The sequence below is a fragment of the Pleurodeles waltl genome, chromosome 8, assembly GCF_031143425.1.
Source record: "Pleurodeles waltl isolate 20211129_DDA chromosome 8, aPleWal1.hap1.20221129, whole genome shotgun sequence".
NCBI classification, from domain to species: Eukaryota; Metazoa; Chordata; class Amphibia; order Caudata; family Salamandridae; genus Pleurodeles; species Pleurodeles waltl.
Window position 1 is genome coordinate 1,459,796,017 of NC_090447.1, and position 17,146 is coordinate 1,459,813,162.

General features: G+C 49.6%; 1 protein-coding gene across 4 annotated transcripts in view; it reads right to left on the reverse strand.

Moving 5' to 3' along the window:
- Positions 1 to 17,146, reverse strand: part of ZBTB20 (zinc finger and BTB domain containing 20) — a 4,633,203-nt gene that overhangs the window by 1,628,062 nt on the left and 2,987,995 nt on the right. For all 4 annotated transcript variants that reach the window (XM_069202644.1, XM_069202647.1, XM_069202646.1 and 1 more), the window contains one exon: positions 13,946 to 14,052. The gene's annotated coding sequence lies outside the window, so the exon portion shown is untranslated. The remainder of the gene's footprint in view (positions 1 to 13,945; positions 14,053 to 17,146) is intronic.

Consider the following 17,146-nt stretch of genomic DNA (forward strand, 5'->3'; position numbering starts at 1 on the left):
CACTGACCGTGCAAAATGGCCGTCCCTTCTAACCTCAGAATCTAAACAGTAATGTTTTGCAAAAGTGTGAAGGGACGACCAAGTTGCGGCCTTGCAGATGTCGACCACAGGAACACCTCTGGCTAAGGCCGAAGTGGCCGACTTAGCTCTGGTGGAATGAGCTCTAATGCCCTCAGGAGGATCCTTCTTTGCCAAAGAGTAACATATTTTAATGCAAAGAACAACCCACCTGGATAGTGTTCTCTTGTGGACTGCCTTTCCTCTCCTCTTGCCCACGTATCCAATAAACAGCTGATCCTCCAGCCTGAAATCCTTTGTTCTATCGATAAAGAAGCTCAACGCTCTCTTTGGGTCCAGACGGTGCAGTCTTTCTTCCTCTTTGGAAGGATGAGGCGGAGGATAGAACGTGGACAAAGTAATTGCCTGAGCCAAATGGAAGGGTGAAACAACCTTCGGGAGGAAAGCAGCCTTGGTCCTCAACACCACCTTATCCCCATAAAAAGTTGTATAAGGGGGTTTTACTGATAAGGCCTGCAACTCACTCACTCTCCTTGCTGATGTTATAGCTATCAGGAAGACTGTTTTTAAAACCAAATACCTCAAGGGGCAAGAATGCATAGGTTCAAAAGGGGACCCCATAAGGAAAGTCAGGACTAAGGACAAATCCCATTGCGGCATAACGAATGGCTTTGGAGGATATTGATTTAGAAGACCTTTCAAGAATCTGATAACAATAGGGGATTTAAATAAAGATGGTTGGTCTGGAAGACATATGAAGGCTGACAAGGCCGATAAATAACCTTTAATGGTAGCCACTGCACAACCTTTTTGCGCCAGAGATAGAGCAAAAGACAAAACGTCCGATAGATGAGCATGTAAAGGATCAATCTGCCTCTCTCCACACCACGCAACAAATTTAGACCACCTATTAGCGTAGATAGATTTAGTGGAGTGTCGCCTGGCCGCTAATATAACATCCACTACCTCAGGCGGGAGAGAGAAGGAACTCAGGTTGCCCCGTTCAATCTCCAGGCATGTAGGTGCAGACTCTGGAGGTTGGGGTATAGAACCTGCCCCTGCGACTGTGAGAGGAGGTCTGCCCTGAAAGGGAGACGGAGCGGCGGGCACGTTGAGAGTTGGAGAAGGTCGGAGTACCACACCCTCCTTGGCCAATCCGGAGCTATTAAGATTACTAGAGCCCGGTCTTGGCGAATCTTCCTCAATACTCGAGGAATCAAGGGTATGGGAGGAAACGCGTAAAGCAACTGGCCGCACCAGGTCATTTGAAACGCGTCCCCCAACGCTTCCTGCATCGGATACTGAAGGCTGCAGAACAACGGACAATGCGCGTTCTCTCGAGTGGCGAACAGATCTACCCGAGGAAACCCCCACTTCTGGAAGATTAAACGGACTTGATCTGGATGGAGACGCCACTCGTGGTCTGCCGAGAAGTGGCGACTGAGACTGTCCGCACGCACGTTCAAGACTCCGGCCAGATGGTTTGCTATCAAGCAAATCCGATGGTCCTTTGCCCAGGACCATAGTCGAAGAGCTTCTCTGCAGAGAAGGTACGACCCCACTCCTCCCTGCTTGTTTATGTACCACATCGTGGTAGTATTGTCCGTTAGGACCTGTACCGACTGACCACGAAGGGAAGGGAGGAAGGCCTTGAGAGCCAGACGTACAGCCCGTAACTCTAACAGATTGATGTGAAAAATCTGTTCCTCTGGAGACCAAAGACCTTTGATCTCCAGATCCCCCAGATGAGCTCCCCACCCTAGAGTGGAAGCATCCGTTATGACTGTGGCCACTGGTGGCGACTGCTGGAACGGCTTTCCTTGTGAAAGATTGTTGCTTGCAATCCACCACTTCAAATCCACAGCAGCATCTCTGGAGATCTTGACAGTACCCTCTAGATCCCCTCTGTGTTGAGACCACTGCCTTCGGAGGCACCACTGAAGAGCCCTCATGTGCCAGCGAGCATGCGTGACCAACAGAATGCAGGAGGCAAAAAGACCGAGCAGACGAAGGACCTTGAGGACTGGAACTACCGCTCCATTTCGAAACATTGGAACCAAATCCTGAATATCTTGAATCCGCTGAGGCGGAGGAAAGGCCCGACCCAATGTTGTATCCAGTACTGCCCCTATGAACAGGAGGCGCTGAGAGGGCTCTAGGTGAGATTTGGGCTCGTTCACCGAAAAGCCCAGGTCGAACAACAACTGGGTTGTTGACTGCAGATGACGCAACACAAGCTCCGGGGACTTGGCTTTGATCAACCAATCGTCCAAGTAAGGGAATACTGCTATCCCCTTCCTTCTGAGCTCTGCCGCAACCACCGACATCACCTTCGTGAAGACTCGAGGTGCTGAAGTAAGACCAAACGGAAGGACCGCAAACTGGTAGTGTTGCGATCCCACCACAAACCGGAGATACTTCCTGTGTGACTTGAGTATCGGGATATGAAAGTAAGCATCCTGCAAGTCGACAGACACCATCCAGTCTTCCATGTTCAACGCCAAAAGCACCTGTGCTAGGGTCAGCATCTTGAACTTTTCCTGCTTGAGGAACCAATTCAAGATCCTCAGGTCCAGAATTGGTCTCAAACGACCATCCTTCTTGGGAATCAGGAAATACCTTGAGTAAACTCCTTGACCCCTTTCCTGCTCCGGGACCAACTCCACCGCGCCCTTTAAAAGGAGGACTTCTACCTCCTGTTCTAGCAACAGGAGGTGTTCTTGTGAACAATACGAAGGGCGGGGCGGGATGAGGGGCGGAAACTCCCGAAAGGGAAGGGTGTAGCCTTTTCCCACAACACTGAGAACCCAAGTGTCCGACGTAACAGTCTCCCATTTGGTGAGAAAATGCTGTAATCTTCCCCCTACAGGAGAGGAGTGAGTGGGAAATGGTGGAAGCCTAAGGCTGCTTCCCCTGCTGCACCCCGCCAGAGGATGAGGAAGAGGCAGAGTGCTGCTGAGAGGCTCCCCTGGTGCGGACCCTACCCCTCCCCCTAAAAGATCTATAGGGATGGGAAGAGGCAGGTTGCTGATATCTTCCCCGAAAGGAAGAGGAGGAAGAGCCACGCCCAAATCCACGAAACCTCCTGAAGAATCTGGAAGAGGCCGTGGAAGAAGGAGCTTGGAGTCCCAACGACTTAGCCGTGGCCCTGCTCTCCTTAAAACGTTCCAAGGCCGAATCAGCCTTAGCCCCAAACAGTTTGTCCCCATCAAACGGGAGATCCAACAATGTGGACTGTACATCTGCCGAAAAGCCCGAGTTACGGAGCCAGGCCTGTCTCCTTTCCACCACAGTTGTGCCCATTGCTCTGGCTACCGAGTCGGTGGTATCCAGTCCCGTCTGGATAATTTGGGTCGCAGCAGCCTGGGCATCAGAGACAAGATCCAAAAGACCCTGGGGAAGCTCTGTAAACGAAGAGGAGATGTCATCCATCAGAGCATGAATATACCTCCCAGGATACAGGTCGCATTAGTGGCTTTTAACGCCAGACTGCAGGACGAAAAAATCTTCTTCGACTGCGCCTCTAGCTTTTTTGAGTCTCTGTCCCCAGGCACCGTCGGGAAAGAACCAGGCGCTGACTTGGACGAACAGGAGGCCTGCACTACCAAGCTCTCCGGCGTAGGGTGCCTAGATAGGAAACCAGGATCAGTTGGAGCCGTCCGATACCTCCTGGCCACGGCTCTGTGAACTGCTGGGGAAGATGCCGGCCTCTTCCACACCTCTAAAACCGTATCCAGCAGAGCGTCATTAAAAGGTAACAGAGGCTCCGCTGCGGCTGAGGCCGGATGCAACACCTCCGTCAAAAGGTTTTGTTTCGCCTCCACCACCGGCAAAGGCAGGTCCAAAAAACTAGCTGCCTTCCGTACCACTGTATGAAAGGAAGCAGCTTCCTCAGTATATTCCCCCGGGGACGAAAGGTCCCACTCAGGGGAAGTGTCCAGCCCACTGGCCGACTCCAGTCCACGCAGCCCATCACCCGAGTCCTCTAGCTCTCCTTCCTCTAGGGCTCGTTGGTACTCCTGCTCTTCTAGTACCCGGAGAGCACGCCTCCTTGAATGCAGTCGTTGCTCAATCCGCGGAGTCGACAATGCCTCCGCCGAAGTCGGAGATCGGCGCCGATCTTCCGAAGCCACCGACGCCGCATCCGGCGCCACGGGTAACTTCGGCGCCGACTGAAGAGCAGCTGAAACAGATGGACCCACCGGAGTCACAGGCCGAAATCTCGACGTCGACGGGATGGAAATCCCTGGGGCCAATCCCTCCGAAGACACCGGAGCGGCCACCGGCGCCGACACTGGCGCCGAGCCCACGTTCCCAAACTGGAGAAAGGGCATAAAGGGTGCCGGCCGAAGAGGCGCAGGATCACCCAAAGAAAAGGCCAAAGGCCCAGCCGGAGCACCCCCTGGAGCCATCTGTTGGAAGATGGCATACATCGCATTCAAGAATGCGGAACTATCGGCTCCAGGGGTGGGAAAAGCCGGATACTGGGGTGCCTGTCTCGGAGGCGACCCCGACGCCGGCCTCGGCGTCTGCGCCGGAGAAAACACTTGAGGCTCCAATACCTCAATCACCGACGCCTGTCCAGGCGAAGTTGGTGACGCCGGAGAGGGCAACGGCGTCGAAGGATGCGGCGTCACCGTGGGGCTGATCTCCCATGTCTTTCGGCGCCGATCCGGAGACCTGGAACGAGCCTCCCTTGATTGACGCCGAGATTCTCTACGGCGCCGGGAGTCTCGATGACGCCGATGTCTTGGAGAAGACTTCTTGTGATGCTTCTCCTTTGACTTGGCCATAAACAGCTTCGCCTCACGTTCTTTAAGGGCCTTCGGATTCATGTGCTGACATGAATCACAAGTCGAGACGTCGTGGTCGGAGCTCAAACACCAAAGGCAATCGGAATGAGGATCCGTCACCGACATCTTGCCTCCGCACTCACGACAAGGCTTAAATCCAGACTTTCTCTGCGACATTATTTCCACAGAGAAAGAGTACGCAGCAAGATATACACTGTAACCGCAAGAGTAACAGTTGCTCCCTCGAAGATAACCGTTTCGAATGCACGGAAAAAAGGGAACTGACGTCCGCACGTCGTCGAGGACCTCTTATTGCCTGTATGACGTCAGACGGCGTCGCGTGCGAGACAGTGACGTCCTCGTCGACGTGCAGAGACTAGTAAGAAGATTTCCGTCGAATGCTGGCGCCATGGGAGTATTCATGAGGTGAGGAATCCACAGGTAGTTGTATCCATCAGAAAGTAATGTTTCACAAAAGTGTGAAGGGACGACCAAGTTGCGGCCTTGCAGATGTCGACCACAGGAACACCCCTGGCCAAGGCCGAAGAGGCTGACTTAGCTCTGGTAGAGTGAGCTCTAATGCCCTCAGGCGGATCCTTCTTTGCCAAAGAGTAACAGATTTTAATGCAAAGAACAACCCACCTGGAGAGTGTTCTCTTGTGGACTGCCTTTCCTCTCCTCTTGCCCACGTATCCGACAAACAGCTGATCCTCCAGCCTGATATCCTTCATTCTGTCGATATAGAAGCTCAACGCCCTTTTTGGGTCCAGGCGATGTAGTCTTTCTTCCTACTTTGAAGGATGAGGCGGAGGATAAAACGTGGACAAAGTGATTGTCTGAGCCAAATGGAAGGGTGAAACAACCTTCGGAAGGAAAGCAGCCTTGGTCCTCAACACCACCTTATCCCCATAAAACGTTATATTAAGGGGGTTTAACCGATAAGGCCTGCAACTCACTCACTCTCCTTGCAGATGTTATAGCTACCAGGAATACTGTTTTAATAACCAAATACCTTAAGGGGCAAGAATGCATAGGCTCAAAAGGGGACCCCATAAGGAAAGTCAGGACCAAGGACAAATCCCATTGAGGCATAACGAATGGTTTTGGAGGATATTGATTCAGAAGACCTTTCAAGAATCTGAGAACAATAGGGGATTTAAATAACGATGGTTGGTCTGGAAGACAAATGAAGGCTGACAAGGCCGACAAATAACCCTTAATGGTAGCCACTGCACAACCTTTCTGCGCTAGAGACAGTGCAAAAGACAAAACATGTGACAGATGAGCATGTAAGGGATCAATCTGTCTCTCTCCACACCACATAACAAATTTAGACCACCTATTAGCGTAGATAGATTTAGTGGAGTGTCGCCTGGCCGCTAAGATAACATCCACTACATCAGGCGGGAGAGAGAAGGAACTCAGGTTGCCCCGTTCAATCTCCAAGCATGTAGGTGCAGACTCTGGAGGTTGGGGTGTAAAACCTGCCCCTGCGACTGCGAGAGGAGGTCTGCCCTGAGAGGGAGACGGAGCGGAGGGCACAGTGAGAGTTGGAGAAGGTCGGAGTACCATACCCTCCTTGGCCAATCCGGAGCTATTAAGATGACTTGGGCCCGGTCTTGGCGAATTTTCCTCAACACTCGAGGAATCAAGGGTATGGGGGGAAACGCGTAAAGCAACTGGTCGCACCAGGTTATCTGAAACGCGTCCCCCAACGCTCCCTGCATCGGATACTGGAGGCTGCAGAATAACGGGCAATGCGCGTTCTCCAGAGTGGCAAACAGATCTATCCGAGGAAACCCCCACATCTGGAAGATTAAACAGACTTGATCTGGATGGAGACGCCACTCGTGGTCTGCCGAGAATTGGCGACTGAGACTGTCCGCACGTACATTCAAGACCCCGGCCAGATGATTTGCCACCAAGCAAATCTGATGGTCCTTTGCCCAGGACCATAGCCGAAGAGCTTCTCTGCAGAGAAGGTACGACCCCACTCCTCCCTGTTTGTTTATGTACCACATCATGGTAGTATTGTCCGTCAGGACCTGTACCGACTGACCACGAAGGGATGGGAGGAAGGCCTTCAGAGCCAGACGTACAGCCCGTAACTCCAACAGATTGATATGAAACACCTGTTCCTCTGGAGACCAAAGCCCTTTGATCTCCAGATCCCCCAGATGAGCTCCCCATCCTAGGGTGGAAGCATCCGTTATGACCGTGGCCACTGGTGGCGACTGCGCGAACGGCTTCCCCTGTGAAAGATTGTTGCCCGCAATCCACCACTTCAATTCCACAGCAGCATCTCTGGAGATCTTGACAGTACCTTCTAAATCTCCCTTGTGTTGAGACCACTGCCTTCGGAGGCACCACTGAAGAGCCCTCATGTGCCAGCGAGCATGCGTGACCAACAGAATGCAGGAGGCGAACAGACCGAGCAGACGAAGGACCTTGAGGACTGGAACTACCGCTCCATTTCGAAACATTGGAACCAATTCCTGAATATCTTGAATCCGCTGAGGCGGAGGAAAGGCTCGACTCAATGTTGTATCCAGTACTGCCCCTATGAACAGGAGGCGCTGAGAGGGCTCCAGGTGAGATTTGGGCACGTTCACCGAAAAGCCCAGGTCGAACAACAACTGGGTTGTTGACTGCAGATGATGCGACACAAGCTCCGGGGACTTGGCTTTGATCAACCAGTCGTCCAAGTAAGGGAATACTGCTATCCCCTTCCTTCTGAGCTCCGCCGCAACCACTGACATCACCTTTGTGAAGACTCGAGGTGCTGAAGTAAGACCAAACGGGAGGACCGCAAACTGATAGTGCTGCGACCCTACCACAAACCGGAGATACTTCCTGTGCGACTTGAGTATCGGGATATGAAAGTAAGCATCCTGCAAGTCGACAGACACCATCCAATCTTCCTTGTTCAACGCCAAAAGCACCTGTGCTAGGGTCAGCATCTTGAACTTTTCCTGTTTGAGGAACCAATTCAAGATCCTCAGATCCAGGATTGGTCTCAACTGACCATCCTTTTTGGGAATCAGGAAGTATCTTGAGTAACAACCTCGACCCTTTTCCTGCTCTGGGACCAACTCTACCGCGCCCTTTGAAAGGAGGACTTGAACCTCCTGTTCTAGCAACAGGAGGTGTTCTTCTGAACAATAAGATGGGCGGGGCGGGATGAGGGGCGGGAACTCCCGAAAGGGAAGGGCGTAGCCTTTCCCCACAATGCCGAGAACCCAAGTGTCCGTTGTGATAGACTTCCACTTGTGGAGAAAATGCTGTAATCTTCCCCCTACAGGAGAGGAGTGAGTGGGAAACGGTGGAAGCCTAAGGCTGCTTCCCCTGCTGCACCCCTCCAGAGGACGAGGAAGAGGCAGAGTGCTGTTGAGAGGCTCCTCTGGTACGGGCCCGACCCCTCCCCCTCCCTCTAAATGACCTATAGGGGAGGGAAGAGGCGGGTTGCTGGAACCTCCCCCGAAAGGAAGAGGAAGAAGAGCCACGCCCAAATCCCCGAAACCTCCTGAAAAATCTAGAAGAGGCAGAGGAAGAAGGGGCTTGCAGTCCTAACGATTTGGCTGTGGCTCTGCTCTCCTTAAATCGTTCCAAGGCCGAATCTGCCTTGGCTCCAAACAGTCTGTCCCCATCAAACGGGAGGTCCAGCAGGGTCGACTGCACATCCGCAGAAAACCCTGAGTTTCGGAGCCAGGCCTGTCTTCTTGCCACCACAGCCGTGCCCATCGCCCTGGCCACCGAGTCGGTCGTGTCCAGCCCAGACTGGATAATCTGGGTCGCGGCAGCCTGGGCGTCCTAGACCACATCCAAGAGACCCTGGGGGAGCTCCGTAAATGAAGACGAAATATCATCCATCAGAGCATGGATGTACCTCCCCAGAATGCACGTTGCGTTGGTGGCCTTCAACGCCAAACTGCATGACGAAAATATTTTCTTGGACTGCGCATCCAGTTTCTTGGAGTCTCTGTCTCCAGGCACCGTCGGGAAGGAACCAGGCGCTGACTTTGAGGAACAGGAGGCTTGCACCACCAAGCTCTCCGGCGTAGGGTGTCTAGAGAGAAATCCAGGGTCAGATGGTGCAGCTCGATACCTCCTGGCCACAGCCCTATGAACGGCCGAGGAAGACACCGGCTTCTTCCACACCTCCAACACCGGATCCAGCAAAGCCTCATTAAATGGCAAGAGAGGCTCAGCTGCAGCAGAGGCCGGATGCAATACCTCTGTCAGCAAATTCTGCTTCGCCTCTGCCACCGGCAAAGGCAGGTCCAAAAAGCTCGCTGCCTTCCTCACCACAGCATGAAAGGAAGCAGCCTCCTCCGTATATTCCCCTGGAGATGAAAGGTCCCACTCAGGGGAAGTGTCCAGCCCACTGGCTGTATCCAGACCATGTAGTCCGTCTCCAGAGTCCTCAATCTCTCCCTCCTCTAAGACTCGCTGGTACTCCTGCTCTTCTAAAAGACGGAGAGCACACCTCCTCGAATGAAGTCTCTCCTCGATACGCGGAGTCGACATGGCCTACGCCGACGTCGAAGAACGGCGCCGATCTCCAGAAGCATCTGACGCCGCGTCCGGCGCCACAGGCAGCTTCGGCGCCGAGGCAGGAGCCGATGGACCAACCGGAGTCACAGGGCAAAATCCTGACTTCGACGGAAGGGCAACCTCCGGGGCCGAAACATCCGAAGCCACCGGAGCGGCCACCGACGCCGGCACCGGCGCCGAGCCCACATTCCCACAAGGGAGAAAGGGCATAAAGGGTGCCGGCCGAAGAGGCGCAGGATCACCCAACGAAAAGGCCAAGGGCCCCGAAGGACCAGCCGGAGCAGCTCCTGGAGCCATCTGCTGAAAGATGGTATACATCGCATTAAGAAACGCGGTACTATCGGCTCCAGGAGTGGGAAAAGCCGGATACTGGGGTGCCTGGATCGAGGGCGACCCCGACGCCGGCCTCGACGTCTGCGACGCCGGAGAAAACACAAGAGGCTGCACCACCTCAATCACCGACGCCTGACCAGGCGAAGTCGGTGACGCCGGAGAGGGCAACGGCGTCGATGGATGCGGCGTGACCGTGGGGCTGACCTCCCAAGTCCTCCGACGCCGAGCCGAAGGTGACCTCGAACGAGACTCCTTGCTGGAATGACGTTGTGAGTCTCTACGGCGCCGGGAGTCTCGATGACGCCGGTGAGACCTTGGCGAAGAAGACTTCTTATGATGTTTCTCCTTCTTCTTTGACTTTGCCATGAATAACTTGGCCTCACGCTCTTTGAGGGCCTTCGGATTCATGTGTTGACATGAATCGCAAGTCGAGACGTCGTGGTCGGAGCTCAAACACCATAGACAGTCGGAGTGAGGATCTGTAACTGACATCTTGCCCCCACACTCTCGACAGGGCTTGAAACCCGACTTCCTCTGAGACATTATTACCGCAGAGAAGACTACGCAGCAGACAATACACTGTAACCACGAAGGTAACAGTAGCTCCCTCGAAGATAACCGTTTCGAATGCACGGAAAAAAGGGAACTGTCATCGGCACGTCGGCGAGGACCTCTTATTGCCTGTATGACGTCAGACGGCGTCGCGTGGGCTAGAGTGACGTCCTCGTCGACGTGCAGAGACTAGTAAGAAGATTTCCGTCGAATGCTGGCGCCATGGGAGTATTCATTAGGTGAGGAATCCACAGGTAGTTGTATCCATCAGAACAGGAGGTTTAGAGATTTGGTGGTGACTATGTGCCAGGAAGTAAGAGAACCATGCAGAAATATACGCTTTGCAAAATCACCTTGGTGAACATGGTCTTCAGTGAATTGTGGGTATGCTGAAGCTTTTAGGTATGAGTGAGCAAGAGATACTGAGCCTAAAGCTAAACAGGCAAATTGGGTGAGCAGAAATTGAGCTGGAATCCAAAGGCACCTGAGAGTGAGCTGGAGCCTCGGAGATCCGAGCAGGATCCTCAGAGGACCAAAAAGTGGAAATGAGGTATTGGTAAGTGGATAGGTTAGGGACCAACCATTAGGGAGTAGGAGCCTCAAGTCCTTAGGATGAGCAGAACCCATGGGTCCTTGGTGTGAACACAAGCCTACAGACTTGAGGTTAAGTGTGAACCTCTGAGGCCATGTTAGTTATAAGTGACCGAGAATCCCTAAGGATAACCAGGAGCTTAAGGTTCCGAGACCCAGAGATCCGAGGCTGGGCAAGGGCTTGGAAATCTACGAGAAAGCAACACATTCAGGGAGCTGATGGTGAGAGCTATATGGACCTTAAGGTATGTGTCAAACGACGTCGGTGATCTGTAAAGGAATAATGGTGTTTCCAGTCTTAGCTGATGCTACTGACCTCTGAAATTTTGAAAAGCATAAATTACCACAAATTTCTCTTCAGAATAAATGCCTGAAGCTAACTACATGATGATTCATGAAAGGTTGCGATAAGCAAATGTGGGCCACTGTTTTTTGGGAGCCCGGGCCAATTTTTTGCCTCAATCTGATCCTGATGTCATGAGTGATGTGACAGGTGAGGTAATTAGCAGTGTATGGTGAGGGTGCGAGTTAAAGTTCCTTGATAATTATACCGGGTGAATATCGGTGGTTTTTGACAGTATGTTTTAAATTAGTTTTACCTAACTATACCATCCCTTTAAGCTTTCGTTTTTCAGTGAAATTCTAAGCTTTTTATAACAAAATAAGGTATTATATTACAATGCCTAACTTTAACGCATTTTTAACCTTTGTTTTTGTTCAGTGATTATCTGTTTCTTTTAACATAAAGTAGGATGTCCATCACCGTGCACCGAGTGGAGTTGAGAGCAGAGCCTGGCCCTCCTCCCGAAGCCATTTAGTAGACTGGGGACCCCACCTGCCTCAGCTGCTAATTTTTTTTTTCAGGAAGGAGGAGGCGTGCGGTCCCGCCCTGAGACTTCTAAAGGGCCCAGGCCGGTTTTCATATTTTGGGAAGGGGCATGCCAACCCCTCCCTGAGCCTCTGAAATGCCCCAGGGGCCGCATACCCTAAGGTTGTTTTTCTATTTTTGGGGAGGTGGACGTGGGGCCCCTCTTCCTCAGCCTCAACGTGGCCCTGGGGACCCCATCCCCAAGAACTGAATTATTCATTTGTGGGTAGAGGGGAATAGGACCACATCCAGAGCCATGCAGTGGCCCCAGGAACCCCATTCCCCAAGGCCCAACGGCAGCAGTGTCCCGGGGACCCTATGGCCCGGGACACTGCAGTTCCCTGCCAGCAAGAGTGTAGCCAGGGAGAATTTAACTCCCTGCCCGTGCTCCTGCAGGCAGCGGAACAGGTTTGCTCTCATCTGCCGGAGCCGCCCAGTGGGATCGAACATATGTAGCCAGCTCCTGCATCACTGGATTCCCTTTCCGAATTTAATTTATTACCTTAGCTGTCTTATGACCCAACCCTAAATGTAATTTAGAAAAGATGATTTATCTCCTTGTGTAAAATGTCTGCAGTCATTGCTTAAAACAGTGCAATAAAAGACATGTAAAATAAAGCATCCAGCAACCACTACTGCGTCCCTAAAGCCAATCAGTAGACTGAAGGTGAAAGAAGAAAAAAAGTGTGTTATGTTAAATTACTTTAGAAAGATGCCATATGGATTACTAAAGGAGCAGCAATAGGGAGCCAGGCCCCGGTTTCTTACCTCGGTGTCTGTCCAGCAAACCGTCAGTGCTGGGAGCTCACATGTACCCGTCAGTATAAGCTTGGTAAAACCGAGTGTGTCAGCTACTAAATGTTTGAGACTGCTTAGCTTTTCTGGTGCAGCTCCTGGCATTTCCTCCCTAGCGTACTGTCTGAAACTCTATTTATCTGGTTAGCTCTACGAGTCTGCTTCAGAGACGCAGAGGCACGTATATTTATACTCACACACACACAGTATGTATATATAAACACAGCCTCCTACGCAGGAGAATATACGCGTGCATGCTTGCAAAATGTGCTTCCTCTAACCACCATACACATCGAGGGAGGCTGTCTGCTCAAGTAAATGCGCAGAGAGAAGTGATCATGTGTGCATAGTTAAGTGTGAGACTGTTCTTTTAGTCCCTGTACCTCAATATTCTAGCTAATACCAGGGTCGGACTAGGATAGAAAATAGGTTCGGGCGCCAAAATGAAAGTAGCCCCCCATCAGTGAATCAAGCAGCTAAAAAGTGGCCCACATTTACAAATTAGGGCAATTTTGTGCTTACAAAGACAGGCTGTTTAGGTGTTTTGAAAGGTATGGGAGCCTGCATGCATTTGTGCTTGCTGCAGGCAGTGCTTGTGACAATATCAGGGACATTAACAGTAAAAAAAGGTTTTCCAGATCATAAAACAGGTCCACAAACAGCCAAAAAACTGATCCACACACTGACCAGTCAGACCAGCCCACGAGGCACTGCATTATTGTCCTGTAGGCCAATCCGACACTGCTCTGTACACACATTCAGAGTGGTAGTGAAGTGCTTAGACTTCCAATAGATTGCAATGAACTAAATTGGGCTGAATTTATAAAACTTTTTGCAAACAACTCAATTCAACTTGTACGTCAAAAAGGTCCCATCACTGGAACCAGGATCTTCATACATATATGTCTCAGTCATAACTTCAGAGCTGATTACAGTAGGAAAAAGATGGGAGTTTCCAAAGGGCTGGCCAATGAGTGAAGGGCGAACACCAGCAAGATCATAACTTTGTGATTTTTCACAAATATTTACAACGGTATTTCATCTAACAAAGTTTCCACACCACATTTTGCTTCTAGCAAAGTTTCAAGCAGTTGTGTGTGTAATAATGGTGAAAAAGTCACCTTAAGACACTCCTATTTCTGACAACCAAAGGACGTCATGTGCAAATGCACCTTTCTGCAACACGTGCTCCTCTTAACAATCCACATATGTAAGTACAGGGGAGGAGAGTATGCATAGAAATTGAGGATTTCCATAGATTTCCATGGGTGTTGATTGGGATTTCTGGGCCACGCCTAAAATGAAAATCTACCATACATAGTACTTATTTTTTAATCAACCCCTCGATGCCTTCTTTCGTCTATCCAGCATACATTGTTATAATTCAACAATCTCGGGATCTCTGTATACTTAGGCACCAAATAAATATAAGTCGTTTTACCTTTAATGTAGATTTTCCGATGGCTACTTCTTCCACTTGACCTTTAACGGTTACATTAAATGCAAAGAGTTCTACAGGCTCTTCGAGGGACAAAGGAACTCTAACTCCTGAAAGAATACACAAAATAAAACGCCTTAGGCAGTGTCACAGTCAAGTTATTAAGGGGGTGCAGCTATTTATTATTCACCAACAGAATGCTTACTCGTTGACTTTCTCTCTGTCTTTCGGACTGTACAGTAGTCTGCTGCCTTTGGCTAAATTTGCACTATACAAATATCGGGTACATATATATTTAACTGTGTTGTGCACAAGCACACTTAGTTTCTGAAGAAAGATACTTTTTGACTGTCCAATGGCATTGGAAGCCTACGAATGTGCTAAACGCTGATCTGCAGACCACACACTGGCAATAGCGGTTGGAGGTCCACATAGGGGTCGTCCATCACAGTGTTCAACAACCTATGGCCTAAGATTCAGGAGCATAGGACAACTTCCTGCATGCTTTGTCCTGGAAAAGGGAGACAAGCTTGGGCATCAGTGGTATGTATATTGCAGACAAAGATAGGTCACAAAGCATCTTCTTGTCCATCAGGCATACCTAGGTGACCACACAGAGGTGAGGTACACATTTTCCAGACTCCCTGATCTAGGTTACCTAACCACAGGTTGAATTAAATATTTGGACGATACAAATCTGAGGAAGGCTGTAAATTGCGAATAATAAGAAAGAGCCATACAATTGTCTAGAGAGACTGGCCTGAGGTGTAAACCACATCAAATTCCTGTCTATGTTGAATGAAAACAAAAATTCACAAAGCCTACATACAATGAATACTTTGCTAATAAAAAAAAAAAACTTGTGGAACATGCAAATAATTTCAAAACAACACAATAAGTAATAAACATATACAATCAATACCAAACTTTTCAAAGTATCAAGCATACTCTCCCCTCCAAAACTACACTTACTAGATCAAATGTTGTGAGGTAGTTGAACAAGGTACTTATCTTCAGGAAACTTGCAATAGCGCCTCCTCACCAATGTGATGACACAGAGGTATTTACGCATCACACTTGTGCGCTAAAGTATGTTTATCACCATTGTTTTCCACAGTGACATACGGAAAGTAACTGATAACACAAGACTGACAGAGGGCCCAGTGTTACTTGGGCCCTTTTAACTCGAAAAGTCTACACAACATAAAACGGAGGAGACATGAGGTGAGTAATGTGCAGTTAGGTAGAGAATACTCCAAGAAAAGCATTAGAGAATGTAAATTGCTTCTCTGATTGCTAATTCTACCCTATCTTTCTCTCCCTGTGATCTGAAATCAAAGCAGTAACACACAAAAAGCCGAATGGTGTGAGGAGAGGACTTCATATCAGAAAGTATTGCACAGCCAAGCGGGCAAAAGGATCTTCCATGTGGCACTCAGAGTCAAGGAAATAATGCTTGGTGTGTGGACGGATGCTCATGTAGGAGCCTGTCAGGTATTTAACACAGGAACATAATTGCGGGCAGGGCTCTGGTGGATTGAGCTCAAAGGAACTTAAAGGGCGCCTTCTAGACCAGAACATAGGCCATCTTGTTACAAAGGACAGTTTTCATCAACAAAGTCTGCTTTTGGACCAACGTCCCTTTATTCACACCAGAGACCCAATAAAAAATTGATGTTTCCTAGTTCTATCATTATAGATGACTTAGGGACCATTTGAGATCCAACTGGTGCAACCTCACATCATTCTTACGAGGATTTGGCTTGCAGATATTGTGCCACACAGGGAATGTACTACAGAGGAAACATGACAGACTACCACAAATGAAGGGGGGACATCACCTTAGGAAAAAGTCTGTGAAACCAATTTGGCAGGGTAGAACTAAGTTCATGGCTTTTGCATCACAAGCGAATGCAGCTCAGTGATGCATCACGCAGAAGTGCTTGAAAAAACAACAATCTTAAGAGTCAGCAACCTCAGAGTGCAACTACACATGTGTTCAAATAGTGCACACATCAAGAAAGTAAGAACCAAAATAAGGTCCCACTCCTGAATAACAAAGGGTGCAAGTATAAATATATATATGTAAGCCCTTTTAAAATTCATCACCACGGGTGATTTGAACAAGGAAGGATGATTAGTTAAACACAGAAATGCCAAAAGGTAACAATTATGAGTACCTGCATGACCTAAGTCAAAACAACCAGGCCACAAGCTTAGCTCAGTTGGCCAGAGTAGATGGAGTTTGTGGAATGACGGCAAACAACCAGGTTCATAGGTTCATAGCCACAGTTTCAGACAGCCACAAACAACAGTTAGTTGGGTCTGTTCAAATTTCATGCAAAGAGGAACAGATTGTGGAAATTAGTGTGTAGGACCCTGCCTTCTACTGGGACTTAAGTGCTTCCAAGGAACAAGACGAACAGAAGGGGATAGGCTCAATTTCAACAGGCAAGAATACCAGAGCCTCCATGTTCTGTCAGGACTACCAGGATGAGCTATGTTGAGTTCATCTTCACCCCCTACTGGGCCTGTTGAATCTGTGGAAGAAGAGGGAACACTCGGAGTTCGCTGAAGGTGTAATGTATCTCCTAAAGAACCTCGAAGAGGAAACTCCAAGGCAGAGGAATCCAAACAGGTCTGTTCTCTGAGATCAAGAACAGATCTCCCACAGTTACACCCCACTGGGCAAAGATGCTTTGCACAATCTCTGAATGTAGATGACACTCATAGTCAGGAAGATGACGCCTGCTGAGCACTTCTACCCTGAGATTAGAGAACCCACCAGAGGGCTGACCATAAGGGAAATCCCAACATGGTGGTTGTGCTGTGCAGCAAGGCCTTGATTTGGGGCAGCCCATAGTCCTTCCCAGCTCCATGTTAATTATCAAGAGGATGAAGAGGAATATTATCATCAGTATTATTATCCGCAACGACAGCAGACAAATGTGCCAACGGATATGGTCTGTATCCCGAGTTCCCTTATTTGTGACTTACAACTGATGTTATAAGATTAAAAAAAGAAGTGTCCAGAGATATTGGGGGTTTCCATAGTCTGCTTGAGAGAGTAGCAAAGAGATTTGCACTGCTCATGCCATCTAAGCAGATAAATTGCTTTTTATACGACTTCAAGGAGCCTTTTCAAAGGAGTATCCACTCCATACCCATAGTGGGCTACATCTGGGAAGAAGGTATCAAGGTGAT